This window comes from Anguilla rostrata, chromosome 13, assembly GCF_018555375.3.
Source record: "Anguilla rostrata isolate EN2019 chromosome 13, ASM1855537v3, whole genome shotgun sequence".
Classification (NCBI taxonomy): domain Eukaryota; kingdom Metazoa; phylum Chordata; class Actinopteri; order Anguilliformes; family Anguillidae; genus Anguilla; species Anguilla rostrata.
This window is the reverse complement of record NC_057945.1, coordinates 27,609,364-27,615,363: the sequence shown is the minus strand read 5'-3', so window position 1 is coordinate 27,615,363 and position 6,000 is coordinate 27,609,364. Positions and strand designations below refer to the sequence as shown.

At 38.9% G+C, this 6,000-nt stretch overlaps 1 long non-coding RNA gene across 1 annotated transcript in view; it reads left to right on the top strand.

The window, feature by feature from the left end:
- Positions 1-1,310: 1,310 nt before the first annotated feature.
- The window catches only part of LOC135238019 (uncharacterized), a 45,616-nt gene continuing 40,926 nt past the window's right edge, over positions 1,311-6,000 (top strand). Inside the window, exon 1 of the long non-coding RNA XR_010324993.1 lies at positions 1,311-1,431. This is a non-coding gene — a long non-coding RNA (uncharacterized LOC135238019). The remainder of the gene's footprint in view (positions 1,432-6,000) is intronic.

The following is a 6,000-nucleotide window of genomic DNA, read 5'->3' as shown; positions in this document are numbered from 1 at the left end:
TGGAAGCAAAACTTGATATTCACTTAAGTCGAGTGCAATTTTTTTTTTTTTTCCATAAGGGCATTATGATGCATTCTTAAGAATGAGTCACCACCATGCAGATGTGCATTATAGCCACATTATATGCACATACACGGACACACATGAGAGTGTGAACATGAACCAGGTCTTCCACAGACAAAAATAAATAAGAAATATGAAAAGCTTTGTTGTTCAGAATAGCCTTCTGGATTTGATATATTTTCCAGCCATTTGCAGAGCATCTCTAAATTGAGGAAATGTGATTTCCTGTCATACTACATTAGTGTCAAATTTGTAATAGGCACAAGAGTAAAGACAGCCAACCCCAAGGCAAACTGTTTGAAAACAGAAGACAACACGGTGGAAATGCCCTCATTTATACAGTTACATATTACAAGTTATAGCCAAAAATTGGTTAGTTTTGCCATGCAAAATTATAGGAGTAAAACCATATGGAAAGCTTCATTAAAATTCCAAAGCTTTCAGTCTGAATGAATCAAGCCATGCTCAGTCATGAATCAATAACTCTCAGATAAGAAAACAACTAGTCTATGGCATCATACCATAATAACAACTAGCCTATATAAATAAGCCTGGTGCAATAACACAGGTGTAGTTCATATAGTTCTTAGAATGTCATTCAGTGAAATGGAACATAGCAGAAATCACCCTGCGGTGGGGTCACTTATATATATATATATATATATATACTTTAAAATGTTTTTTGATGAAAGTACATTCAAACATAAAAATCACTATGATGGATGATTTCAGCTTCAAAATGGCAGCAAGTCAGTTTTCTCGTTTGTGTCTGATCTTCATGTCCTGAGGTTTTTGTTGATTTTTAGTGTCAAATATGTCTTAATCCTCCCAGTCGAGAGAAATTTTAGAGAAGATTCAGTTGAATTTGTCACATTTCATTGTTTTTCATATTGTTGATCATCGGATCATCGGAATAGCCCAACAGCCAAACAACGATTACATCTGGATGAGAACCGTGTAGACTCAATAGTTTACTCCAAACATCCAGGCTTTACAAGACATACCTGTCCTGTCGGCTGAATTGTGCCGCTGTTGCTTTGTCCGGTTTACTCTCGGCCTCTAGTGCACGCCGGCTCCAGCTGCACCAACTCCTCCAGCCACGGTAGGCTACCTGGTCTTGCGGCCTGCGTGCCTGCCTGTTGCCTAAGCTGCTGCAAGTTCTCCTCCCGCCTAGCTTCCTGATTCTCCCCTGTGCGTCCAGTTCAGTGTGGAACTTGAGCAGTGCCAGGTACGCTAGCTCTTCTGAATCTTGGCTCTCATGACCTCGCTGCTTCTCGCCCTCGCGTACTTTGGCTTCGCTACTGGTGTCCTCCACTCTGCAACCTCTGTCCTGCCTGCTGCTACGGACCCACAGTGCCCTCTGCTCCGGTAAGACATCTGCCCTATCTCTCGTTGTTTACCTGCCAATCGGATAGGATAATCTGGCTGGTCGTGGCTAACCGTTTAGACTATTTTGTGCCCTCTGATCTGTGCTGATGCGGTTGAACTATACTTCATTGATTAAGACTACTCACGACTGATATTTTATTAATTTTATTTATTTATTCTACTAATTTTGCTAATTTCGTTTATTATTATTATTATTATTATTATTATTATTATTATTATTATTATTATTATTATTATTTAAATTGTGACTCGTAGTCTACCATGTCGCGACTTAGTGCTGTGCTTTGTTTGTTAATTTTCTGTGGCTCTGGTGGAGGTTTGTACAGCCTCGTTAACTCCCGTGAAATGCACTTTCAATTGGAAGCTACACACGCTGAGGAATGTGCAAATCTGTCCAAGAGTCGGATGACAAACCGTTGCGCCTGGCTCTGTTCTCTTCCGGTTCTGTCTAGTCTGCTCGGTGTCAGGGTTCTACAAGACAATATTACCATTTCCATAAACTGTTTTAGTGATTTTATATTGGGGGTTAATACTAGAATCTCCTGTTAAACCACTGAAGCAGAGGTGTCTGTTTGTGCTGTTGCTACTGATCTCAGGGAATGTGCAACCTAATCCAGGCCTGGGTAGCCTACTGTTCAACACATGCAGCCACTATTAAGAGAGACAAAGCTGAGCATTTTCTTACCAAAACATCAAATAACTCAATCCAAGGACATTTTGGAAGACTAATAAATCCTTAGCTGGAAATAAAACTGGTATAGCGCTTCCACCATGCGTTGTCAAAGACTCCTGCATGATCTCTGATAAAACCAAAATGCTTGATTGCTTCAATAAGCACTTCATTGCCTCTGGTTCTCTTTGACTGTTTCAACCATACTCCTAATGAATCCCCTACTGTATGTCCTGACGGTTATGAAACTGCAGGTCAGTCTTTTAATTTTAATCTGGTTACTGTCTTGGAGGAGAAAACCGGCGGGTCCTGATAACCTTGAGCCTTAATTTCTTAAATTAGTGGCTGATTTTATTGCTCCCCCTTTAACACATCGTTTAAATCTCTCCTTACTTTCAAATGAAATTCCCCTTATCTGGAAATCTCCCCTTGTTCTTCCCCTGTTAAAAGGAGGAGATCCCTCTCTCTTAAATAATTACAGGCTAATCTCCAAATTGTCAGTCCTAGCTAAGATCCTGGAACCCCTTGTGAGTAAGCAACTCAAAGAGTTTTTAGTTATTAACAATATTTTATCTGATTGTCAATCTGGTTTTAGGAAAAATCACAGCACAGTTACAGCAGCCTTGAAGGCAGTCAATGATTTTATCATTTTCTTAGATAAGAGGCATTACTTTGCAGCCCTTTTCATCGATTTACCCAAAGCTTTTGACACTGTGGATCATGCAATAATGAAGTATAGACTTCTCAGTATAGGACTGTCAGAGCAAACTGTCTGTTGGTTTGAGAATTATTTATCAGGCAGATCGCAGTGTGTGCAGGCTGAAGGTATAACCTCTAGCTCCTTTAGCATAGGGAGAATGTGCAAAATAAGGGTGTGCCACAGGGATCGGTTCTGGGGCCACTCCTCACTATTTTTATTAACAGTCTTGGTCATAATATATCCAGTGCAAACCTTCATCTTTTTGCTGATGGTACTGCTATTGTTCTGCTCCTACAGAGAGTCAGGTTCTTTGGCAGCTATAGCTTGCTTTTAATACTGTACAATGCACCCTTCACTATCTGAAACTTGTTTTGAATGCTGCCAAAACAAAACTCATGTTGTTCATAAATTCAAATAAATAGATGACCAAACCCTACATCTAGGCCTATGTTTCCCTTTAAGGCAAAGAGATTGATATCTAGGAATCTTAATAAATGACTCCCTCTTTTAAGCCTCACAATCAACAACTTGTGAAAAAACTGAAATTGAAACTGGGTTTTTATTTTAGAAGTAATATTTGTTTTTCTTTTGAGGCTAAAAAGAGACTAGTTGCTGCTGCTTTTATGTCTGTGCTCGATTATGGGGATGTAGTATACATCCATGCATCTTCTCAATGCCTTCATACATTAGATATGGTGTACCATGGAGCATTGAGGTTTATTAGAAATGACAAAGCCCTTACTCACCATTGTTCCCTGTACGCTCGGGTGGCATGGACTAACCCTAGATTTAATCTTTGTTATACTTTTGTTTATAAGGCAATTCTTGGGCTGTTTCCACCTCAAGTATGTAATTATGTCCGAAAGATAATTGTAGGACATTACTGTTTACACTCTCAGCAACTACTTATGCTTTTTGTCCCCAAAGCTCACACAGAATTGGAAAAAAGGGGCTTTTATGTATGCTGCTCCGTACACTTGGAATTCATTGCAGAAGGTTTTAAATCTCCAGGAGCTGATCTCCCTAGGAGCTTTCAGGTCCAGGGTGAGGGATTTGGAGGGTGGTAGAACCGGCTGTTGATGTTTTGTGTAAGCTACTTGCCTCTGTGTGGTCCTGTACTGGAATGATGGCTTTCCAGTTTTTACTACTGTGATTGTATTTTTCCATTTTTTCCAATTTAAAAATTTTTTTTTTTTTTTTTTAACCTGTCTTCTGTAATTTTTATTGTCTATAATCTGTTTTTATAGTGTCCATCTGCAACCATCTTATATGTGCTGCTGCCTGTCTTGGCTCGGACACTCTTGAAAAAAAGATTTTTAATCTCAATTAGTTTTCCTAACAAAGGTTTAGTAATAATAATAATAATAATAATATATAATTAATTAATTAATTTGCAGCTATGAACGATATTCACAACACCAAGTATTGGGTATTAAATAAAGGAATGAGACCAAAAACTACAGTTATTTGAAACAATAATTACAAATGAAAATAGTTTGAAAGAGCTGTAACTTAAGAAATGTATGTAGCGTAACAACCAGAAATCAGCAGTTTATTTATTTGTTTTTTTCTGTACTGGGAATCAGCATTATATGAATAGTGCTATAAAAGTGAGTGAAGGGCTGCAGCACAGGAGAGCTTGTCTGGTAATTGCTTGGGTGGAGTTATGGGGTAGAGGAACCAGGGCACACCTGCAGCCAGCTAGAGCTAATCGGCTCTGCAGAGGGTTTAAACAAGAACAAGGAAAAAAAGCAATAGAGGGATACCAGTGGAGTAGTGGAACCTGCCATTAGTGGAAGCAGCTGACATGTAGTGATGGGGAAACAAAGCTTTCTGAAGCAACCAAGCTTTCTGAAGGAACCAAGCTTTCTGAAGGAAGCAAGCTCTCTGGCCCATTGTGTTTTTTATTTCCCAAAGCTTTGATTAGCGCAGTACGCACTAGTGGCATCTGCTGGTCAGAAGAATTTAGACCTGAAATGTGTCAAAGTTGGATGTGAAGCACTGTGCACATTAACATTATATACAGCAAATACTATATTAATCTTGTAGCCTAGCCAATGTCTGTACTGTGACAAGTCAATGAATATTTTTATGATTATTTTGCCATAATATAATGAGATGCCTAGCCTAATTCATAAAAAAACGCCTTATAGTCTAAATTAGGCTATTTTTATTATTTTGGGAGTATGAATAATTCTCATATTTGCCTATTCATACAACCAGAGAACACACACCCTACTGAAAAAAATGTATATATAAAAAAATAAGCATTAGCATAGTTGCTTGCAGTGCAGTGGATGGTTTTAGGGAAGGCTTTCCAATTGAGAGGTTTTTGCGATAGTGGGTAGCTGACCAATTAGCTATAAAGCAGGGAAAGGGACTGGTCATGCAGCTATTCAGTAATCAGTTGTCTTCTTTGATTGTTTCTGCATGTTAGAGCCTACAAACCTATGAAAGTTAGCTCGATATCTAGCAACCATTTCGGGGAGGCTATTGTTTTTCTCTGGTGTTTAAGCTCTGCTGTGTGAGCAGAGTTTAGATATCAGAAAGATTCACCAAAGGAATTCAGGTGAACACAAGCTAGGCCAGTGGGCTTAATGAGTTAGTAATATAGCTATCCTGACATACACCCCAGCCCAGATGATGGCGATAATGCACTAAAAGTTGTTTGCCACCAAACTCCAAAAGAAGTAGGGGCAGAGAATGCACAGGGTAAGGAGTTACAGAGACCCGTCCCAATTCTCCTCCTAAACACTATCCCTCTGTGTGGAGTTACGATGACACTTGCGTTAGGGCCATTCACAAGCAAGGGCAGGCATTGAGGTGATCGGGAGCATAAAAAGCAGCAGGTGTGTGGGATGCACTTTTGGTCTGTTGTGACAAATCAGAATTAACAGATGGGAATTTACAAAGAATGAATTATTGTCAATAAAGAATCATCGCTAATTGAAAGAATATCACTTAACAGTTGGACACAGTGAGCTACTTTGAACTGCCACATTTGCATTACAAATAATGATTATTGCAGTTTAGATTAGTGGTATCAGTACACTTTAATCAACAAAATTTGCATAATTTGAGACAACACTTGTTTGCAAACAAGACAGTAGTGCAATGAACATGATAACTGTCTTTTAAAAAGACACGAGATAGCAGCCAAATTACATTTAAATGTGGT